We start from the raw sequence: 24,930 nt of genomic DNA, 5'->3' as shown, positions 1-24,930 counted from the left end.
CGTAACCCCTTTGTGAATTTCCATGAGCTATTCCCAGTTTAAGCCATTAAATAATGCTTAAGGTTTTTATAAACCTTTAGCCTAAGAACAGTTTTTTTTCTCATATCTTACATCTTTTCAGAACATAAAGATTGTTCCTTGGGGCCTTTAATTTTCCAACTTTCATCATTGGGGGTGTAAAATATATTACTTGTATTCAGGAATTGATTTTTACTTCCCGAAAGCAGCCCATAAAAATAAGTAACTTCACAGAAGAAAGAAAAGCTCTTTTCACTGGCCCATTTATAAAAATAAAAATAAAAAAGGTCTAGTAGTGGCAAAAGCAATCATGAAATTTGTATTGAGTTTTATCTCTTTTCTATTTTGTTGTGCTGGAAGAAATGGTTGAAAGCTAGTCTTTGAAAACCTCCAGACCTTCAGGAAAGGACCTTTTATCTGGTAGATTTGGAAAATTGCAATAGGGCTGTCATATGTAAGTGATTCTAGGATATATAAGGTTCCATCCAGCCTAATAATTTGATATTCTCCTCCTAGATGTGGCTCCAGAGACAGCAATCCTGAAATACTAGCAGAGAAAAACTTGCCTACTGGATAGAATGTTTGACTTGAAAGGACAATGACCAGGGTTTGAATTCAGCCTCCAACACTTAATAAATGTATGAACCTGGGCTGATGACTTAACCTGTTTGAGTCTCAGTTTCCTTCCTCATTGCAAAATAGAGCTAATAATAATATCCACCTCATTGAATTGTTAAGAAGATCAAATGATATCATAGGCAAATGTGCTTTGCAAACGTTGTCATATGCTAGTGATTGTTATTGTTAATACAATGTTAATGGTAATTGGTGAAATATACTTATAAGACACTTATACTGGATTATAGTTGGAAAGGGAAGAAACCTTATAACAGAAAAGATATTTTCTTTCCTTTCCTTCTTTTCCTTTTTTTTTCTTTTCTTCTAAGGGGCTCTTAGAACCAAAAATAACTCTAAATATTATTTATTCTAATGCCTTAATTTTATAGATTAAAAAAACCTAGCGTGCTGGTCAGGGAAAATAGTTTGTCAAAGATCACACAACAATTTAGTTGTGAAGGTGGGAGTAGAACCTGGTTCTTCTGACACAAGTCCAGAGTCATTTTTTGATGTGTCCATGTATCTCTTTCTATGTGTGAAGGGTAGAAAGGGAAGAAATGCTAATTCTGGCTTGGTCAACCAGTATGGAAAGAGGTTATAGAGTGTTCCTAAGACTTTCACATTTTTAACCACAATGAGAGAACCCTTCTCCAGATTTGGTATTCTACTTTTACTTAAATGGCTTCTTAAATCCAGCTATACCATTCTTTAACACCTACCTAAGACTTCATTCCACATCCTACACATTATATGAGCAGACACCTATGGAAATTAATGGAAACTGGGTGACTTTGGAGTTAGAAAGAACCAAGTTCAAATCCAGCCTGAGACATTTACTGTCTCTGTGACCATTTAAAATAAAAAAAAATCTTTAAAATAAATAAAATTAAAAATAAAATAAAAGAATTTTATTGCTTGATCACATGGTTCAATGGGGATGTGATTGGAGATGCAGACTCTAAATCAGTGGTTCCCAAACTTTTTTGGCCTACCGCCCCCTTTCCAGAAAAAATATTACTTAGCCCCCTGGAAATTAATTTTTTAAAAAATTTAATAGCAATTAATAGGAAAGATAAATGCATGTGTGGCCATCACCGTCTCCCTGGATCACTGCGGCACCCACCAGGGGGCGGTAGCACCCACTTTGGGAATCACTGCTCTAAATGAATGCTCTACTGCAGTTATTAATAATATGGAAATAGGTTTTGAACAATGATACATGTAAAGCCCAGTTGAATTGTTCATTGGCTATAGGAGGGGAAAGGAAGGAGGGGAGAAAAAGAACATGAATTATATAACCATTGGAAAATAGTCTAAATTAATTAATTAAATTAATAAATAAAAAAGAAAGAATTTTAACTTTCTTTAGTAATCCATAATAACTATGTTTTAAAGTCTTTTCCATTCCTAATATTTTATTTGGTCTGTGTTGTAAGGTCCCTTCTGTTGATGCTGCATATTCCATGATCTAAAGTTTCTTATAATTTTATTTTTCTGTAAAAATGTGGGGAGATGGGTACATGGGTGTCTAGTATATATCCCCAAGGGATATAGATAGATCAATAGATATAGATGTGGGTATGATTAGGTATACATATTTGTGTACATACATATGTATATGTGCGCATATGGGCATGTGTATATATGCATGTGTGTATATATATATATGTATATATATATATTAATAAGGTAGGATAGTTTTGCCAGTCTAAGCTAAAATGGGAAAAAAGATGCAATAGGAAAAAGCACATTTTTACTATCCCAGTAAAACTGTGAATATGAAACAAGAATAAGGGGAAATGTTCTGCTATGGGCCTTGCCTAATAGACGTTTTCTTATACCAATACTAAATGACAACCGAAGTAACTGAAAACTTATCTACAAATAACAGTCATTTTCCTCCTCCCCACACCTCACTTTCTGCTTTTATGATGCAGTATTCCAATGTGACTATCAGATTTTCATATGTCCTTTGGATTTCACAATTCAAGGAAGGCTGGGGCTCTATAGATAGGGCTGCTCTTTGGAAAGCCAGCAAATTAAAGCCCATCTGAATGCCAGGGGAATATGTATTGTTTTCTGTAGCAAAGGGAGAGGAAAAAAAAATCCTCCCTTGCAGGCGCTTGGGTATGGAGTGTTTTCCAGCCTTTGGAAATTAAACTCATCACTTAGAGATCTCAAAGCAGATCTTGAGTCCTCTGGCCCTTCCTGCTTGGCTAGCACCAGGCTTTCTGTATGAGATTTTGATTGAGTGTCCAAATTAAGCTGCCAAATAGCTTCTATACAGCTTTGGAGGCCTAGAGTTAGTATTTATGTCACAACTTTGAAAATAATCACGTTTTTAAATGGCTCAGGGAAGTCATTTTATCAGCGTTGTTGGGATTTCTTGCTGCTCCTGTCCCTGGCAGCCGTTATTAGAGGGGCAAATAACAACACGTCTCCTCCATCTTGCTGTATTTAAATAACACCATGCTGGCTCCCCATTGGTGACTGTGCTGCACATAACCAGGCGTACGTTTATGCAAAAGTCAATATTAAAATTCTGAGACTCAGGGAAGAGAAGAGGAAGATGGGAAGTTGGAAGATTACCCAATCCTTCGTTTCGCCCTTCGGATACATGAGCACTCATGCTGAGCAAGGAATGCAATTCTGCCAGATGCTTCCTGAAGATGGCTCGTGTTTTACTCTTTGTGCTTTAGTGAGGGAGAACTGGGTGGAAAGGACTCATATCCCCAAAGGGTGCAGTGGATAGAACCCTGGGCCTGAACTCAGGAAGAGACTAGTTAAAATCCAGCTTCAGAGATGTACTAGCTGTGTGCAAGGCCCCATTTGCCTCAGTTTCCTCATCTGCAAAATGAGTTAGAAAAGAAAATGCCAACCATTCCAGTATCTTTGCCAAGATGGGGTCCCAGAGAGTTGGACATGACTAAAATGATCGAACAACACCAAAAGCAATAAAAGAAATAAGAAAAGCTAGTTCCTTAAGGGTTCCTAATTATTTGCTAGATTCATCTAAGTATCATAGACTCATAGAAAAGTAAAACTTATGGGGATCTTAGGACATAAAACATAGAATGTCAGAACTGGAAAGAAACTAGGATCACAGAATATTAGACCTGGAAAGAACCTGAGATACCATCTAATATACTCCCTCCCTGCCAACCCCAAACCCCGAATTTTTTAGATGAAGAAACTAAAGGGGAGAAAGAATTGTTCCTATGACCACTGTTATAAGGAAGAGGATTTTAGCATGTCAGGTCTACAAGGGAGAGTGGAAATCCTCTTCCTTATAACACCACCTAGTCAGTGGCAGAACAAAGACCTGAACCTAATTTTCTGATTTCTTGGCCAAGGATCAGCAAACTATGACCTACAGACCAACTCCCCACTGCTGTCCTGTTTTTGTATGATCTGTGAACTAAGAATTGGTTTCTATACTACTAATTACAATAACTTTACTTAAAAATGTAAAAAAAAAATCTTACCTCCTGAGTAGGAGTTGGGAGATTTTTGTCTAGGCTGTTGTTTGCTGATCCCTGCCCTGCCTTCATGCTCTTTGTGAAGTTGGAAGCCCAGAAATCCTGCAGGGAGCCAAAAAGCCCCAGCACACAGGGTTTGGATATTTGCTAGGCTTTGAGAGCTACCAGGGCATCATTGGTTCAAATCTTAGCTCTGGTACATGCTAGCCATCCGACCTTGGGGAATTTGCTTTGTCTTGGAGTCTTAGACTCTCTTGCCAAGAAGGGGAAGGTCAAATATAACTTCAGCGTCTTCTGATGAATCCTAACAAATTGTTTTCTCTAGTAGACTCTAGTGGTATTTTAGCTTCATTAAAGACAGTCTCCACAATTTCCTCATATCTTTATGAAGCCATTTATCCTTGGCACGCAAAGAAGGATGCATTGGATTTTGCTTTGACTATATCCTGCTCCAAATGGCCATAAAGGTGTCTCTGGGGATTTCCCAAACCTAAACCATGGAGCTCAAGCATGGACTTAATAGAGACTTTTGTTCCTGTTATCCAAGGATTGGTGTGGCTCAGTTCAAATAGATTTATGACTATGTTGCTGGCCTTTAGGGAATTCATTTATTTTTGGTCACAAATACCACCTAAGCTAATCATTGTCAGCAGAGGTATCATGAACATCAAGGAAATCAGGAATCTTTTGACATGCTAAAGGATAGTAAATGTTCTGTGCCATAGAATAGGATTATCCTAAATCTAAAAATACATATAAACTGAAGCAGGGCATCTCTAGGGTGCAGTGAATAAAGGAATGGACTTGGAATCAGGAAGACTCATCTTCATGAGTTCAAATCTGGCCTCAGAAATTTACTAGCTGTGGGATCCCAAGTAAGTTACTTAACCCTGTTTGCCTCTGTTCCTTGTCTGCAAAATGAACTGGAGAAGGAAATGGCAAACCATTCTAGTATATTGCCAAGGAAACCCCAAATGGGTTCATGAAGAGCTGGGAGCAACTGTAAACAAATGAACAACATAAAATTAAGCATCTTTGTTCCATGTTAAGAAAGAGAAAGTATTTGCTACAGCTTTGATTCACAGTACTAATGGTAATGTACATAATCTTTATTTCTGCCCTAATATACATTTTTAATGATAAAAAATAAACTGAGAAGAGGTTTATAAAATGTGCTGTGAATTTTCTCTAATTTGTTTCTTAGTTTCTTCTCACTGATTTATAGAATGTAGTCTTTTTTTTTAAACCCTTGTACTTCGGTATATTGTCTCATAGGTGGAAGATTGGTAAGGGTGGGCAATGGGGGTCAAGTGACTTGCCCAGGGTCACACAGCTGGGAAGTGGCTGAGGCCAGGTTTGAACCTAGGACCTCCTGTCTCTAGGCCTGACTCTCACTCCACTGAGCTACTCAGCTGCCCCTTAGAATGTAGTCTTTTAAAACTGATATCAAAGTTGAAATCAGTTTAAAAGTATTAATCTGCTACTATATATGCAAGGCACTATACTAGGGCATAGGTATTCAAAAACAAGATCAAAACATGGTAAGAGGAGATATAATGTACACAGAGAAGTACCAAAAATGTAGAATTTCCTTCTGTGTTATCCCAATCCCCAATTTATACCTAATGATTGAGCCTCCTGAGAAGTATCTGTTCTTGGACCGAAGCCACTCCTTACATTTGTATAGCTATAGCTCATGAGCCCAACTGATGCATTTACCTGTAAAAGTCAGCCACAGAAAGAATTTGTACAAAACAGTCATCTACTAATCTGGTGATATAAGAAAAATGGCATCAAAACTTTCCCCACCACTCAATATAGACTTGATACTCACTCTCCCACAAATACATATAGCATTAGTAAAGACTGGCACATACATAGAGTTCATTAATAGAGAGGCACCCACATAAGGAATGCACATTGCCCAAGTACCTCCCATTTATGGCACTAAAGGATCTTGATGTCCTTGCTCCTTTCATACTTTTGTGCAGTGTATCCTTTTGGACAAGTACTTCCATTGGCCAGTTGGGGTGAAAGAAACAAATCCTCTTTCTCTCAAGAGAGAAAGAATGATTCTCTCCCCTGAGTTGGATTCTTCTTCTACTGCCAGTCCCTTCTTGATTGCCAAATCTTGCAGTACTCAGTTGTCTCCTTCTTTGGCTACTTCTTCAGCCAGCCAATGTCAACTGCCCTAAATTCCATCAAACTTAAACTGAAGTCCTTTATAATGCCACATAGAGTAGTAAGGAATTGTAAACTCTTCTTTTTACTCCTTTTTCTAAAAAAACCCACCTCACCCCAGATCACATGTTGGTATACAATTTTTAATAGTTGTTTTCTAACTTTTTTTACCATGTTTATTCTATCTCCCTCCAATCCAACCCCCTTCCCCAAGATGACAGGTAATACGAAATAGGCGGGACATGTGTTATTATATGATACATAATTCCATGCTTGTTATGTTGTGAAAGAAGATACATATCACACTAGAGAAAAAATTCATTAAGGAAATAAAATGAAGAATGGCATGCTTCAATCTGCATTCAAACTCCATTAGTTCCTTCTATAGCAGTGGATAGCCTTTTTTGTCATGAGTCTCTTAGAGTTTTCTTGGTTCCCTGCATTGCTGATAATAGTTAAGTCATCCACAGTTGATCATTGTACTTTATTGTTGTTACTCTGGGTAATATTCTCCTGATTCTGCTCACTTCACTTTGCATCATTTCATATAAGTTTTTCTAGGTTTTTTGTGATCATCATTTCTCATGGCAAAATAGTATTTCATTACAATCAGTCTGAAGTCATAATTGCTATCCCTGCTTTTTTAACTTTGGCTGAAATATGGTAGATAATGTTCTATACATTTGTGTTTACTCTATATGTGCCTCCTTGCTTTAAATGTGCTTTGTGTAGACAGCATATTGTGCTGTTTTTAAATTTCTGTTTCTTAATCCACTCTGCTATTCTCTTCCATTTTATAGGTGATTTAATCCCAATCATATTTGCAGTTTTGACTACTGAGCATTTCCCTCAATTTTATTTTCTCCCAGTTTATCCCTTTTTTCCTTTCCTTTCTGACTTTACCTGTTCACAATTTTTTTTGTTTCTGACTACCATCTCCTCAAGTTCACCCTCCCTTTTGTTCATTCCCCACCTTTTCCTATTCCTCCTATCCTTCTTATTTTCCTATAGGGTAAGATGGTTTTCTATAGCTAACTGCCTACAGATGTTTTTTCTGCTTTGCACCAATTTGGATGAGAGCAAGATTCAAGCATTGCCCACCTCCCATCTTCCCTTCCACTGTATTGATTCTTACTTTCCTACTCATGTGAGATAATTTATTTCCAATTTTCTCTTTTTTCTTTCCCCAGTGTGTTCTTTCTTATCTCTTTATTTTGTTTTATTTTGCTTCATTTTTGCTTTTTTCTCTCTCTTGGATATAATCCCATTATCTTGAATTTATTTCCTGCTCTGACAGAGAGCTCCTAACATGTATGCTCCTATTTACTGCCCTAATAGTGATAAATTGCTTAAGTTTTTTTCCATCCTTTAAGTACCCTAAGTAATTTAAGTATCTTAGGAACTTTGAATATCATAGATGACTTAAGTATCTTAGTTATCACCTTATGCAGTAATGCAAATCAGTTTAATCATCTTTTCCCTTGATTACCTTAAGTACCCAAAGTACCTTATATTTCTCTTATAATAGAGATATTTTAAATATTCTAGTTAACACTTTCCCATGTAGAAATGGAAACCCATTAAATCCCTTGATTTTTTTCTTTTTACTTTTTTAAAAATTTGATCACTGTATTTATTTTCAGCTCTAGTCATTTTATCAGGAATAACTGGACATCCTCTATTTCATTAAATCTGCACTTCTTCCTGTGGAGTATTGTGCTCAGTTTCACTGGGTAGGTGATTCTTGATTGTAACCCTAGATCTTTTGTCTGGTGGAATATCATATTCCATGCTTTTTGATCCTTTAATGAAGAAGCTGCTAAATCCTTACTGTGGCTACATGATATTTGATTTTTTTTTCCTGGCCATTTGGAGCATTTTATCCTTGGCCTGAGTCTTGAAATTTGACTATAATAGTCCTTTCCAGGAGTTGTTAAATTTGGAATTTCTTTCAGGAGGTGATCAGTGAATTGGAGTCTCAATTTCTATTTTATCTCTCTTGTTCAAGGACACCAGGGCAGTTGTCCATGATAATTTCTTCCAATACGGTGCCTAGGCTCTTTTGTTGTTGTTGTTGTTGTTCATGGCTTTTTCCCCAGTGAGTCTTAGGATAGCTCTCCTGAATCTGTTTTCCAGATCAGTTGTTTTTCCAGTGAGATATTTCATATTTTCTTCTTTTTTTCATTCTTTAGAAATTTTTTTCTTGTTGTCTTATAGAATCATTTGCATTTATTTGTCCATTTCTAATTTTTAGGGCCATTTTCTTCTTTGCATTTCTTTTTTTAGACAGTTATTTTCCTATTTGAGGCTTTGTATTTCATTTTTTTAAGATATCTGTTTTGTTCAAGGAATTTTTGCTCTAAACTCTTACCTTTTTCTATCATTTTCTTTTTTTAAAATTTTCTCCTAAGTCTCTTATTGTTTGTTTTTTATCCTTTTTTTGGAGCTCTTCCAAAAGTTCATTTTGGCCCTGACATCCTTTCACGTTTGCCTTTGAGGGTTCACACATTTCCATTTTGGCACTATTGTCCTCTTCTGTGCTTGCATTTTGGTCTTCCCTTTTCCTGAAATAATTGTCCAAGGTCAGGCTTTTTCTTTTTCTTTTACTCATTTTAAGGGTTTTTTTCATGATCTTGCCTATATGTTGAGGTTCAGCTCCACTTTTGGGATAGATGGAGTACTTTCCGTGGGTTCCCCCAGGTGTCACATGCAGTGAATTTAGCTGGATTTCTACCCCTCAGTTGCCAGCTCCCCCTGGTGTTATGCGCAATGGGGTTGTTCCTTCTACTGAGGATTCCCCTAGATGTGCTTATACCAGTCTGATACTCAAGCTTCTCAGCATATGCTTGTACTGGGCTTCTCCTCACACTGCTGATTTCACTGCTTTCATCTCTTATCCCAGTGAGACGGATCCTTTCTCCTGCCTCTCTGCGTTTTCTTTCACTGAAACCCTGCTTCACTCTGTTTTTTGTTGGTTCTGTCACTCTAAAATTTGTTTTGAGGTTCTTTCTTTTATTTTGTGGTTGTTTGGAGGTAGATTTGGGTAAGCTTAGAATGGTCCTTACTCCTCCATCTTGGCTGTGGGAAGTGGAATTCTTATCACTGCTTTTAAGAACTTTGCAAATTGTTGTCTCCTTATGCCTGCCTTAATTTTTATAATTTTATCAAATAGGTAGTAAAAATAAATTTATCATGGAATCAATGATTTAAATTATTTACTCTGTGCTGGGAACTCTGCTTAATATAATAGAGGTAACATCTAAGCAGAGCCTTGAATGAAAATAAAGAATCCAAGAGGTGGACATAAGGAAGCAAGATGATCCTAATAACATTAGTTATATTTAAATTGGCTATTATTGTTTCTATTCCACTCTTGATTAGGCAGAAAATGATAACTGAGGTGAGAATTACTTGAATACTTCAGTGATTAATAAGACAGGTTTCTATCAGCCTCTGATATTCTGAATTTGTTCCATCTTGAACCAGAGAGTAGAAGTAAGAGGTAGAACTTTTGAGGAATGAATAGAACTATCCAAAAAGTAGAATGACCTGTCTTGGAAAATATGAACTCTTCCTTCCTTGGAACTTCTCAAGCAGACCTTATAAGCTCTTTGTTGGTGAAGTTGCTGGTGAGATTCCTGTTTAGGCTTGGATTGCACTCAATTACCTTTGGGATCCCAGGGCTGGGATTCTATGAATGGAGGCAGGCTTAATAACTAATATAACTATGACTTCCTCATGTTTCTTTGATCCTTATGCCATTTCATCCCTTTCTGTTTCACTATTCTTTAAGGCATCCAGGTTTGCAGCCTTGGAATTATCTTTAACCCTTTCATCCCTCAACCATTACTTCCAATTTGGTCAGGTATTATCCATTCTACCTCCACATCTCTAGAATCTCCTTCTCTCTATTCCCACAGTTACCATTCAAGGTCCTCCTAACTTCTTGTCTAGACCATTTTAATAAACTCCCAGTTGATTTATTTGCTACTGATATAACTATTCTCTTTTTTCATACATTCCTTTTTAAAAATTACATGAAGGAACAATATTTTAACAACTGTTTCCTGACCTTTTGCAATCCAAATTCTCTCCCTCCTTCCTTTCCCTCCCTCTCCTCAGATGGTAAACAGTCTAAATATATCCCTTCTCTAATCCATCCTTGACACACATGCCAGGATGGCCTTTCTATGGGACAAGTATGGCCATGTCATTTCCCTGATCAAAAATTATGAGTGGTTCTCCATTATCCACATCATAAAATAAAAATTCCTCAGTCTGGCATTTAAGGGTCTTTGTAATTTGGATCCCATTAGGTGGTGCAATGGATAGAGGGTTAGGCTTTACATCAAACTAACCCTAGACACTTAGTAGAGACCCTGATTAGGTTACTTTACCTCTATTTGTCTGTTTATCTGTAAAATTGGATAATAATAATAACTATCTTCAGGGTTGTTGTGAAGATTAAATGGGATAATAGATATAAAGCATTTAACCCATAATAAGTGCTCTATAAATGTTTATTGTTATTATTATTAATTTTATTCTATTTTCCTCCATTAATTATATCCCAAACATACTGGGTTACTGGCCCTTCTCTTAATTGAGTAAGCCATCTCTTGCCTTGATGCAATCACACAAATTTTCTTAAAAGCTAGACTATATTCCTTCCTCATTTATGCTTTTCACATTCATTTTCCATCAAAGTTCAACCTAGACGTCATTTGCTCTGGGAAGTCTTCTCTCATACTTTCAATCAGTTCTTTCTCCTCGGTTTTCATGAATCATATTTATTTCTTTGTGTTCTATCCTCCTACTTGAGTATAAACTCTCTGAGGGTCTGACATCTTTCATTTTTGTCATTGCATTCCCAGAATCTAGCATGATGACTTGCATATAATTTAATAAATGCTGAATTTACTTTTCTAAGACAGAGTTCCTCTTTTAGATAAACAGTCGTCTTAGAAACCACACTTTAAACATCTGTAGAAATGTTTTTGAGAAATATTTGGAGTCTATAGTTATTTGCTGGTCTCTCCAAACTGGAACTGTTAGATAAACATTTATCTCCAGCAGAAGCTTCCATGTTTCCCAGCAATCCCCACCACTGAATGTATGAGGCAGCAACACTGATCCCCCAAATCATACTTTTTTTTGCTTTTTTTGTTGTTGTTGTTACTCCTATTGAGTTAGTGGAACAGAAAGACCAGGAAAGACAACCAGAACTATCTCTTCTACCTCATTCCTATTCTGATTTCTGAATCCTTTTTTGCTTATAGGGTTAATGATTTGGGGTAGTGGGGCACTCTGTGCACCTGTAACTCTAGAAGGATACTATCAATGTATATTTTTGTTGCTCTAGTAACCTGGACTTTTGTGCCTTGAAGCCTCAGTAGTGAAACATGAAAGAAAATAAAATTATGCTTCTAAACATGATTTTAACTCACTTAAGATTGTCTTCTTCTCTCTGTATTATGATGAACTTTGCCAGTGATGACTATAACTCTGGGCAAGTTACTGTTATTTATAAAGCAGAGTAGGAATTCCAAAGATTAGGAAAAAACAAGACAGCTGCTTGAGCAATTCTCTTTACCAGCTCCCTTCATCATTCCTCACTTCCGTTAGCTTATTTTTAGAGTTCAAATATAAGAAAAGGGAAGAATTGTCATATTAAATAGGGTTAGGATTAAGTATTTTAATTTGAAATCCACATTTGTCATATATTAGCAAAGCTGGTTATTTCCAGACGACAAACCACTTATGGAAAATTCATAATTGACAATGTTGAAAAGTATTTTGAGATCTGAAACCAATATAAAAGATGTTGGTCTCATAGAACAGCTAACGATTTAGATCAGTGATGGGCAAACTACAGCCCGTGGGCCAGATGGGGCCCCCCGAAATGTTCTATCTGGCTGCGTGACATTATTCCTAATCTGACAAATACAATGAGTAGGATACAATACAATGAAATTTCCAAAGAGCTGCCTTAGAAACAGACTGACAGATGAGCATTTCCTTTCCTTTGGCCCCCTCTTTAAAAAGTTTGCCCATCACTGGTCTAGAATCTTCAATGAGAGTAGGACTGGGGCTAACCTCCTGACCACAAAGTTCTAAATTATGTATTGTATGTGAGTCTACCTCTTCTTTATTACTCTGATACAATCAGTTATTAACTCCTATATAGTCCTACAATATCTGTTTTATCTTGCTCCTCTTTATTACTCTCCACCTCTATTATCACTACAACTATTGAATGTTAAGATCAGAACGACCCAAGAAAGAAATTGTTATACTTTGTGTTGTTTAATGAGCAGCTGAGAGTGAGTTTGTACTTTTAAGGAAGAGTATGAGAGACAATTTCCATCCCTCATTGTTATTCCTGGTGGATGAACTATGGAGTCTGACTTGTTCTGTTGCTGTGACCTCCATGAAAAAGCAAGTTATGTCAAGACACACACACACACACACACACACACACACACACACACGCAGCTTTTATCAATATCAAGGTCTCAGGCTCCCAAGGATAAACTTTCTGAAGTCTCATCCATCACCTAAAGTAGACTTAGGTAAAACCAACTTGGAAATGGTTTGCATTAATGCTCTATCTCCTCACTCAAGAAAGATGACAGTTGCAGAAATCAGAGGACCCATTTCTTCATCGCTCTCACACATATCTGACAGGGAAAAAATTGCCAAATGTTTCCATATCACGTACAGTGTTTTGTGCCATCTGGCCTGGCTGGATTTCAACAAAGATAACGAAGAGACATCTAACCAAGAAAATCAAAATGACTCCTGCCAAAGAGAGTCTAGGGAGATTTCCTTCCTCGCCCCATATTCTGCTTAGTTTGCTCAGACAGTCTGGTCAATAGCACTTTGCTTAATGAAACATAAAGAAGGAAATAATTGTCTCTTTGGATTTTAGCCCCCTAGTACCCATCATGTGTTCATGCTGCCTTAGCCCCCCACAAGCTTCACTTTTCCCCCAGAATATTTTTTTTTATAATTTTAAACCCTTAACTTCTGTGTATTGACTTATAGGTGGAAGAGTGGTAAGGGTAGGCAATGGGGGTCAAGTGACTTGCCCAGGGTCACACAGCTGGGAAGTGTCTGAGGCCGGATTTGAACCTAGGACCTCCCGTCTCTAGGCCTGGCTCTCAATCCACTGAGCTACCCAGCTGCCCCCCCCCCCAGAATATTTTTTAAAACAAAACATGAGATATGATGGGCATTTTCTCTATTTCTGAGTATATATTTGTATGTATGTTTATATACACATATATGATTACATATATGGGCTGTTTGACTTCCGTGCTGCATAGAGGTATAGTTATGTAGTTCAAAGGGATGTAGAATGAGTGTTTCCAGCTTCTTTTTCTTCTTCTGCCATTCTCCAAGGAAGACTTTAATTCCTATCAGGGAGAGAAAGAAGAAAATGGGTGTAACCCCCAGGAGGGACAATGTACTCCAGAAGGTAAAACTCTTGGATAGATAGGAAGTCAGGGGCTTTCCATTCAGCAAGGCTCTGGAAATAAGCCCAGAATTCCCCAGAATGCAAGGCCTCTGGGAAAGCCATCAACTTAGAAGCAGTAAGCACATAGTCTTTCCCCTTAGCTCGAACCTAGCTTATTCTTCTCTCTGAGTTATCAGATGTTATGCAAAAAACCACTAAGGCAAAAAACTCATCAGGAGCCTTGCTGGGGAGTCACCTACTAAACTACCAAATTCAGCTGAGCAATCACACATTGACATATTGATCAATCATATATAGAAAACTCATGTCTTTAATCAGTGAAGTAGCCTATGTTCATCGTTCTTACCCTGTGAATTGTTACCTATCATTGTTTCTGTAGGAAGATGACCTAATTCTCCTACCTACGTCATTTACCCTATAAATTGTAGATCCCAATCCAATAAAATTTACCTCCTCTCTAAGAGACTGTCTGAGTAGTTCTTAGATGGGATTTGTCTTCCTGTAACCCAGCCCCCCATGCTTCTTACCCCCCCCCCACTTGATGACCCACAGAATTTAACCAATGGGGACAGATAGTTTAGTCATTCTTTCCTCCTCAGAGAGAGGGAGAGCTGTGCTAAAATTAGATCTATTTTCCCCCTTAAAGATTATTCATCTAGAGGATGTGGTTTTCAGATTCAAGCTAATTTCTAATGTTTCATTGTTGGGGTGGGGAAGGAATTCACCAATCTCTATATCTGAGACTTGATCCCTTTACTTTCAAATACCAGTTCCTCAGTGAACAAAAGCAGCAAATAGCAAAGGAACCCATTTATCTAAATTTATAAAAACAGAAATCAGAGAAAGTATATATATGAGTAGATCAGATGATACAGAAAGAAAGAGCTCCTCCAGTGGGAGTGAGGTCACTCAGCTCAACCTAGTGAGAGAGTCCTAAATCTCAGGGAAGAGGAAGTTTTCCAAAGTCTTTAGTGAAGGAATCTAGAGAATGCCAGCCCCTCTCAAGCCAACTTCTTCTTCCCTTCAGCAATCTGAAGTAAGGTTTAGGTCTTCCAACTCCTCTCTTGAAGCTGGAAATCAGAAGTACTTGAAAAAGCTGCAGAACCCGAAGAGATCTGAAGAGATTAGAAGCCTGAGGAGAACTAGAAGAAGATGGAAGAGATTGGAGCTCTCCCACTCTTTCCAACTTCCCTTGACCCACGTGTGGAGCACTGATTTCCACCAATAAGGAGAGAGTCCCATATACGAATGATCTTTGGGACTAAGGTTATATTTACTAAGACCTGCGATAGGTGCTGAAATTAAACATTAAAAGGTGAAGTTATGTGTAAATATAAGATATATAAATATAGGATTTTCCAAAAGTCTTAATACAGTTTTAAATGATTAAATACTGACTTTTGGGACCCCCCCTGTCCTCATCTGAGACATCTATATATAGGATATGGAAATTCAAAATTATTAGAGCAATGGTATGCTAATAACACAGAATTATGGAAGGCTTCTAATAGGAAGTATCAGCTTAAAAATATTAATTTTTTCTCGTAGGGCATTATATTGGGTAAAGTATGATTTATAGTTTGTCAAAATAGATAATCTGGATATGGAATTATGCAACTAAACTCAAATATTATATTGTTATCCACGTGACCTTCAGCAAGTTGTATTACTTCTATGGACCTAAGTTTTTTGTTAGTAAAATTAGGTCATTGGCCAAATGAACACTCAAGGCTGTTCCTGCTCTAAATTCTGTTATTTTGGGAAATACAAAGCTGAATGACCGACATGGTTCCTGACCCTAATGAGCTTATAATCTTTTAAGAGAGATAACATATTTATACAAATAACTGGAATACAGAATAGGATATGAATACATTGGAAAAGAAGAGAAAGTAATCAGAGATCCGAGAGGGGATCATTTTTGTTTGAGAATTGAGAAGAATCAGGGAAGGCTTATGTGGAAGATATAGCATTTTACTAGTTTCAAATTATCCTGATTACTGTCTTAAAATACAGTGTGATATATGGGAATTCCACATGCCCTTCATTTATTTTTCCCTCTTTATTTCTCTTGAGACTCTAGACCTTTTGTTCTTGCAAATGAATTCTGTTATTATTATATCAAATTATCTCCTTTTGATTGGTATAACACAAAATCTGTAAATTACTATATTGTCACAGTCCAACCATCAGCAGTGATTATCTCTTCAATCATTTGTCTCTTTTTATTTCTGTAAAGAGTAGTTATATTTATATAAATCTTGTGTGTCTTGTTAGGTTAAATACAAGCTCTTTTATGCATTTTGTAGCTATTTTGAATGGGACTTCCTCATTTTAGTTCTTCCTGGTTTTTGTTAGCAGTGTAAAGAAATGTAGATGATCCTTGTGGATTTCTGTATTCATTTTCTCACTCTAATCGCAGAGTTTTTAAAAATACACAATCTGAAAAATAGAAATAAATTTATCTCTTATTTGATGATATTTGTACCCTTAATTTAACTCCTGTCTCATTGGCATAGCTAACATTATCCAAATAATAGCTGGAAGGAGTTGACTTGCTTTACTCCTGATTGCACTAGAAAAAGCATCGCAAGACCAAGTATAGTGAGTGTCTCCTTCTGCTTTAGCATACTGAGTTTTGTTTTTTTTCACATTGCTAAGGGAGCAGAGATCCTGTATAGGCTTATTTAGTTTTTTTCTTGTCTTTATATATCTATATAGAGCTAATGAAATCCTTCTATGGGTTCTAGGCCAGCTGGATTACCAGGCCAGGCAACTTTATGAAAATTGAATTCAACTTACAAAAGAGCATTTTGCTTGTGCATTTGTTCTGATGCTCTATGTGTACTGCTCAGGGGTGAGAGCAGGATATAAGACTAGACAAATTATATAGTCCAAGGTCCTACATGGCTTTGGCTTCAGCTGTTGTTGGCCAGGTTGAAGGGCTAAGAAAGTTATCAATAGTAAGATATCAGTTCGAAAAGGATTAGAAGCAAGCATTCAGACAGCTAGGTGATGCAAGTACATAAAGTGCTGGGTCTGGAGTCAGGAAAAGCCAAATTCAAATGTGGCCTCAAACACTTATGAGTTGTATGATCCTGGGCAAGTCACTTAACCCTATTTGTCTCAGTTTTCTCATCTCAAGGAAATCTTAAAGCAGATTCTTTGCCAAGAAAACCCCAAATGGAGCCATGAAGAGTTAAACATGACTGAAATGACTAAGCAACAGAAGCAAGCAACAGATGGATCCTATAGAGCAGAACAGTTATTTTGAAATATCAGACAATAAGAACTTGAGATGGTAGATCATTGGATCATAGATTTAATGCTGAAAGGGAAATCAGTAAGCATTTAATCTAAAGCCTGCATTTCATAGATAAAGGAAATGGAGGCCCAGAGAGATTAATTGACTTTCTCAAGGTCACAAAAATAGTTAAGGAACAGAAGTGGGATTCGAATATAAGTCCCGTGACTCCAAGTTTAGTATTCTTTCAACCGTACTATGATAATTGCTCTGGGGCCTAGAAAAACAAGTCAATAATAGGGTGACAAAGGGGCCCAGAGGAGCAAGGTAGAGTTCAAAGAAGCCAAGCATGTCCAAATGATTTTGAGTTGGTGCAAAACTGTTATATACAATTTTTATTTAAACCCTTACATTTCATCTTAAAATCAATACTATATATCGTTTCTAAGACAGAAGAGCAGTAAGGGCTAGGCAATGGGGGTTAAGTGACTTGTCCAGGATCACACAGCTAAGAAGTGTCTGAGGTCAGATTTGAACCCAGGGCTTTCCATCTCTAGACCTGGTCCTCAATCCACTGAGCCCCCTAGCTGCCCTGTATGTGTATGATTTTTTAATACCCCATATGGCAGTCTCTAAACTGGAGTCAGAAGACCTGAATGAAATCACACCTTTGATACAACCTGCATGACCTAACAGTCACTTGAGTTCTTTATGCCTCAATCATCTAATCTGTGCGATGAAGGGTTGAGCCAAATGTTCTTTGAGAAGACATTGGCCTGTGATGTTAAATCTGCTCTTTTTGCTTCACTCCTTAAGGGGTCTTTGGTGGTGGACAGCTCCCAGCTGTTGCCAACATTTTCCCAAATAGGAAACCACTCAGTCCAGTGACAGAGGTTATGATTAGAGACCAAGAGATTACCAGGGAAGGTGAACTAGCCTCATAAGTGGACGTTATTTCTAGTCATTCTTCTCAAGGATCTGTATTTTAAACAATATCACTTGCTGAGATGAGACATTGACAGCTTAAGTGTATAACACATTTTCTTGTTGTACAAGGGGCACCATAAGGTTACTATGAATTTTTGAGCTAAAGAGAAGGGAAGAATGAACCAAATGTCGCAAACAGGTGGTCTTCATTGCAATGTCATCTTATAAAAAAGAAAACTCAAAAGAGATCTGCAAGAAAATAACCTTTGTTCTACCAGGAGGAAAGCATACTGTTGGGGTTTTATTTGGAAATGTGCTGCCAATCACTCAGACAGTGAAGTTTTTGATGCCATAAATCTTCTCAAATCCTATCTTTATTTAGCTCCCCATGTGTTAGATGTTACATTCCAAGATCATTCTCCTAGAAAGCAGCACACAAAATCATTGAGTTCTGAGCTGGAAGGGACTTAGAGATCTTCGAGTTTAACCTCTATTTTTAAACAGCTGATGAAGCTGAGAATCAGAACAGGGACAAGTGACTTAGTCAATATCATATAGATAGTAAAAAGCAGAATTATTTGGACCTCAGACCCAAATCTTCCCTAAATTCAACGTTATATCCATTATAGCAACTATTTTCCTCTGAACCACTGGTGGCTAAATTAATTGAAACGATACCCGAAGAATGGCTTGCAAGCAGTAAAAAAGCTGAGATATCTCAAACTCTGCCACTGTAATGTTGAAATAAAAATGTCAGCTACATTCATTGTACAGATGTAGAATTGAATATTTGAATAAATGCTAGTTTATGAAGTAAATATCTCCATATTTTCATGTTAAAGAAGGATATATATTTATATACATAACTATGTTTATATGTGTGGAATGAGAAGGAATGGGAGAGAGAGGGGGAAAGGAGGAAAAGAGAGAGAAAGGGAGGAAGGAAGGCAGTGAGAGAGAGAGACAGAGAGAGAGACAGAGAGAGAGAGAGAGAGAGAGAGAGAGAGAGAGAGAGAGAGAGAGATTGCTTGAAAGGTATTTTGTTTATAGTATTTTGGATCAATTCTTACTCAGGCCAATCGCCTGATAGTTTAGGTCCAATACTGGAACAAAATGAGACACTCAGATATAATTCAGTTAACAAAAGTTTGTTTACTTAGCTTTAGCAGAAGAATATTCAAGGATAGCCCTGATCATGTATCAGATGGTTTAACTGAGTGAAGCTCACTTGCCTGAGTTACCCATCATATTCTCCCAACCAAAGATTTGAGAAGGCACATAGAACTCCTGGTAGTTTTGTATTCAAGTAACCAAGAATTTGATTCCAGTAGGCTAATCATCTAGACTATTAAGATAAGGAAGACTTGAGTATAGTTTCAACATCTTTTAAAGGAAAAAAGAGCCTAACCTACTTGGGGGAAGGAGTGAGAGTATTGCTCCTATTACACAAAATATAGTACACAAGTGAAAAATCACTGTACTTGGCATCAGTGGACCTTGTTTTGAATATCAGCTCCACTAAATTGTGTACCATAGACAAGTTAGGCAATCTCTCAAAACCTTTTTTTACACAGATATAAAATGGCAATGATTCTTACATAACATACCTCACAGAATTATTGTAAGAAAAGAACTTTGTAAACTACAAAGCTCTCTAAAAATGTGAAATCTTGTTATATGGAAGTGTAATATAAGTGGAAACAAATTCTAATTTGCTTTCTTTTATTTTAAAGGGACTGAAATGAAAATGTATCAATTAAGGATGTTCTCCATCCCTGCATAGACTAATGCATCAAGTATAACTTACAAAGCACTTTCTTTCTAAAAGCTCCTTAAGAGAAGGGGCACAAATTTTATTATGTTTATATTCTGGAGAAGCATATAGGTCATATGGAGAAGTGATTCACCAAATGTCACATGATAGAACAAAGTCTTTTTGTGTCTTAGTTATCTTTATATAAAAATCATTTCTATCCCCTTAATAAGTAAAGGGAAGTTACCACCAAAATTTGGCTTTCCTATCCAGGGCTAAAGAATTCAAGACTGGGAACTCTAAATCCCATGTCTGACAAACTGGTGAGAACATGATACATTTCAGAAGACATACCTGATGGGGGTGGGAAAGCCCCATAAGACAGGGTTCCAGAATAGAGCACAATCAAGGAAGAAGTTTTCAGGATGCACCTAATCTACAGTTTCACAAGTATGCCAATTGGCATAATTTTCTAAGTGGTTCTTAGAATAACATTTTATTAAATGTCTTTTATTTTCATAATCCCATGTGCTAAATGCCAAGACCTATTGGTGGGAGGTGGAAGGGGTAGCGTCTAGACAAGAGGGGAGAAGGGATGTTTGCAAGAAGTTTGAAGGAGTAAGGAGAAAGTTGTTGATGTTCCTACTTAGTGCTCTTGTAAGGTCTAAGAGGGAGGGGAAGAGTGTAGAACATCTATCCTTAACTATTCCAAGCGCACACAGCAATGTCTGGCATTAGTAGGCACTTAATAAATTATTGATAATTGATTGATTTTTTTAAAAACTGGAGATCGACATGGAAAAGAAATGATTTGTAGGGGTAGAAGATATAATTACTGTCTTCATGTTTTGGAAGGGATGTCACATAGATAAGGTAATAGAATTGTTTTGGCTCCATATAGCAGAAGTAGGCAGAAGGTATGCAGAAATAAATTTAGATTTGTCTTAAGGAACAGCTTTATGATAGTCAGAAATATGTACAAATGAAAATGGGCTGCCTAGAGAGACAGTAGGTCCTCCTCCACTGGAGATCTTTAAGCAAAGGTTTGATGACCATTTGTTGAGTATATTGTAAAAGGGAGTGTCAGTCAGGCATGAATTGGACATATGAGGTGTGGAGATAAATGTTTAAATTTAATGTTTAATGTTAACTGGATTTCTAGACAAAATGTATCCATAATCCTTTTAAGTTTAGTCTTTATTATTAACATTTCTCCATCATTTTCTTAAATCTTGACATAATCTTCAGAACAATAAATCAAATCACAATTTTTAATAAATAAATGAAATCATAGCTTTTGCTGATTTCCACAGTGTAAATACTTATCCTGAAAACTGAACAGTCAGCTCTTATGAGCCAGTAAAAACTGGCTTCAATACACTCCTATTGGACTAGATGGTTTTTGATGTCTTCCAGTGCTTAGGAAAAGGAGCAGTGACAATACAGGGTACAACACTTGAACATCCCTTTTAGCTCATAAATTTTGTGATTCTTTTTCTCTGATTCTGTAATCTCAAACCTTTCCTTGGGCATTTAGTATCCATTGTCCAAGACCCTAGGGGACCTTAGAAAACTGAATTTTAAGTGCCATATTTTTCTGCCTGTTTTACTGGAATGACTAGGATTACATGCTTTGATTCTAATTCTTCTGAGATAGTGGAAGTCTGCTCTCTAGTGAATTAGAGGTGAGTGATAAATCCTCAATACAAGATGTAATATGCAGTTTCTTCCTCTTCAGAGATTTTAAAATTAAAGTTTAATCAGGTATTTCCAGTCTGTGCTAAATTCTACAGATGTTTAGGTATGGATAAAGCACTGTATTTTGAAATGCAGAAATTTAGGTTTTGGACCTGGTTCTAATATTAACTTTGTGACCACGAGCAAGTCAATTTTACTTTCTGGCCTGGAAACCCTTGCCACTTTGTCTAGTTCTCCCCTTTGTCTAGTTCTCCCCTTTACAAATCCCTACCCTGGACCACTCCCATCGTCTGCCTCCTCTGCTCCTATACCTATGCTGCTGAATATCAATAAAGGAAGTAACATAACCATGAAAACTGGTTCCATTACATATTTGTTGCACAATCCCAGGTGGGTAGGCCCACATTGCTTAATCTAATATCTCATCAAATATTTCACTGAAAACACTGAGGATATCAGTCACAAGTTGCCACCTCTTTCAGCTCTCCACTTCAAAATAATCTTCCCTTTTTTTCTCTCTAGCTTCATATGGAGAGGAGACCTTCTCTTTGTCAAAGTCAGACCTTCTGCTACCTTTGGGAATTTTTAGTGTAACAAATAAATAAATTTTAATTTTAAAAAGCTTCACTTTCTACTAGAGCCTCTGATCCCATCCCTACCTTTTCTCTTCCAAGAACTTACTCCTTATAGGATCATGCAATCATGGACACTTGGCCAGAAGGTATCCAAGTTTGCTTGTTTTTCAGTCTCTATACATTTCCATTCATCTGAATTTCCTATTTCCTACATATTTCATTTCCTATATCTGAAGCTTTGTATAGTCTGTTGCCCATGCCTGGAAAATACTTCTTTCTTATCGCCATGCTCTTAAGGCCTCAGCTTCAAATACTTCTTCCTGCAAGGGTCCTGCCACCATTGCTCATAGATGCTAGTACCCTACCTTGGTTAATGACTATATCTGTATCTATATCTAATGTTTATTTTCCATATTCCCATAATTTTATCCAGTATAAAATAAAATCCTTAAGGTCATAGATTGTTTCATTTTGTTTTTGAGTCCCCAGCAGCTAATATATGGTAGACATTTAATGAAGCCTTGTTGCACAAATGGAAATAATTTCATTTTGATGAATCTCCATTTCCTTCTTTTTTAAAATTGGGATTATAATAATGCTTGCACCATAAGTTTACAAGAATATCTGGAGAGAAAGTGCTTGGTAAGTTTTGTAGAATTTCATAGATTTTTTATTAGTTAAATTTTGGCTCCTCTAACCATTTTTTGGTATTCTCTTTGGGCTTTTTTGACATATTGACTAATAGATATCTATACATGTAACCACATCCTTGATTGGGCCCACAGTGAACACCTTAATAATAATATGTAATATGTTGATGATAATAATAATAATATCTAGTATTAATGTAACACTTTACATATATTAAGTCATTTGATCCTCACAACAACCTTTGGAGGTAGGTACAACTCTCATCCCCATTTTACAGATAAGGTGATAAAATTGTCCCTATTTTACAGATAAGGCAAAGGTTAAGTTGAAAAAGAAGGAGATACCCAAAGGAGATATATTGATTGGGAAGGACTGAGATGGGTTGGTGATGCAGAAACCCAACTAGGGACCTCTCAGGGCCAGTGAAGCACAAAAACTCTTGAAACTCCAGAAAAACAAGTTTATTTAGCTTATGAAGGTTATGGAAACTGATAGATAAACTCCTCAGGGTCCCTGTCTCTAAAAATACTTAATCTCCACCCACTTTTCTATGCTCCCCTCATGGGGATGCTCTTCTGGTCTTCTCAAGCCCTCCTTAACAGCTAACTGATCTATCTAGACCCCAAACCATCTGACTACCTTGCTAAACTAAATATTCCAGATTGTCTCTAAAAGGCTGAGGAGACAGGACTCACAGGCGGACTGGGTCCTTTTCCAAGCCTGGGATTGGCTTCCTAGGTAAAACTCAAAGTCCCTGATGTAAAACTCTCTGGTTTACCTTAGCCAAATTGCCACAGCCAGATTGTTCACAGCACTTCAAGGAAACACAAATCTCCTCCCAGGTATTCCTTCAGACCCAAGAACCTCCTAGTCTTTCCACAAAACTAGTAAGTTCCCAGGAGTTGATAGAGCAGCTGTTCTCCCTTCTAGCTCAGAGAAGGCAAATCAGGAGAGACAGTTTTTCCCAGTAAACTCCCCAAACCCACTTCTGCAGAGAATCTTTTCCCCAGGATTTATGGCTAAAATCTCTTCTCCCCCTCATAGAGACAATCTTTGCATTTTTCCTATCCCTTATCCCTTATCCTTACAAAGTGACCTGCCCAGAGTCATATAACAAGTAATATCTGAGCCCAGATACAATTCAGGTCTTCCTTCAGGTCCTAGGCTTTAAATATTATACTCCCTCCTACTACATAGGGGCAACTAGGTGGCTAGAGCACTGGACCTCGAATCAGGAAGACCCATCTCCCTGAGTTCAAATTCAGCCTCAGACACTTACTAGCTGGGTGACTCTGGGCAAGTTACTTAATCCTGATAGTCTCAGTTTCCTTCTTTGTAAAATGATCTGGAGAAGAAAATGGCAAAAAACTCCAGTGTCTTTGCCAAGAAAACCCCAAATCGGGTCACGAAGAGTCAGACAGGATTGAAACAACTAAACAACAACTATTAACAAGCTGTCATATATGAGCAAGGTGCATATTGTGTCTGCGTGGCTCCTATGTACCTCTCAAACACACTACACACAATAGAGTCCCCCCAGGAAGTCCCTGCCCCATGGAAAGATGGAACTGACACATAACGTGGGGGTGCTCTCTGTGGGTTCCATGCTTACTGTGCATGGACCATCTATAACCCAAACCAGGCATTCTATGCATGTCCCACAAATGCAGCTCACAGTACTACACCACCCGCACATCAATAGCATCATCTATGTTGGACATATACGTGATATCTATGCATAACACAATAGATCAAGAATCACTGTTAGTAATTAATTAGGAGGGATATTTGAATGATCTGGGTCTACAAATAAGCTTATTAATCTTCATTAGATATTTAGTCTTTAAGGAGGAGAGGATATTTCTCATGCTTTCTCTGAGTTGCAAATACATTTTTCCTTCCTGAATTGGTTTGTGTTTATGTGTCCATGTTTATGCATGGAATGACAAATGGGCTGCTCTGGGTATGTCATGATAGCACTGCCCTGGACAGTCCCTGTTCTTTCTGTCATCCCCATTGATATGACAATATCAAGAGGATCTATTTGTACAGAATCAAAACTAGGACAGGACAAACAGGCTTTCTGATCTTGGAACTACTGCCCCAGGGCAGGAAATTTAGAGGGATTCTAATAGCACTTGAAATTCTCTTAGAAAAATAGCTGGGGCCAAGCTCAGGGACAGCATGATAATAGCAAGGACAAGAGCTGAGCACAATTTGGCCTTCAGTCTGTCCCACAGTGTTTTTCAGGGAACGAGAGAGAGAGAGAGAGAGAGAGAGAGAGAGAGAGAGAGAGAGAGAGAGAG

At 37.3% G+C, this 24,930-nt stretch overlaps 1 protein-coding gene across 2 annotated transcripts in view; it reads left to right on the top strand.

The window, feature by feature from the left end:
* PRKCB (protein kinase C beta) overlaps positions 1-24,930 on the top strand; it is a 707,688-nt gene that overhangs the window by 359,376 nt on the left and 323,382 nt on the right. The window lies entirely within an intron of this gene.

Source organism: Gracilinanus agilis, chromosome 1 (assembly GCF_016433145.1).
Source record: "Gracilinanus agilis isolate LMUSP501 chromosome 1, AgileGrace, whole genome shotgun sequence".
In the NCBI taxonomy this organism is placed as follows: domain Eukaryota; kingdom Metazoa; phylum Chordata; class Mammalia; order Didelphimorphia; family Didelphidae; genus Gracilinanus; species Gracilinanus agilis.
This window is presented reverse-complemented; position numbering and strand designations above follow the sequence as displayed.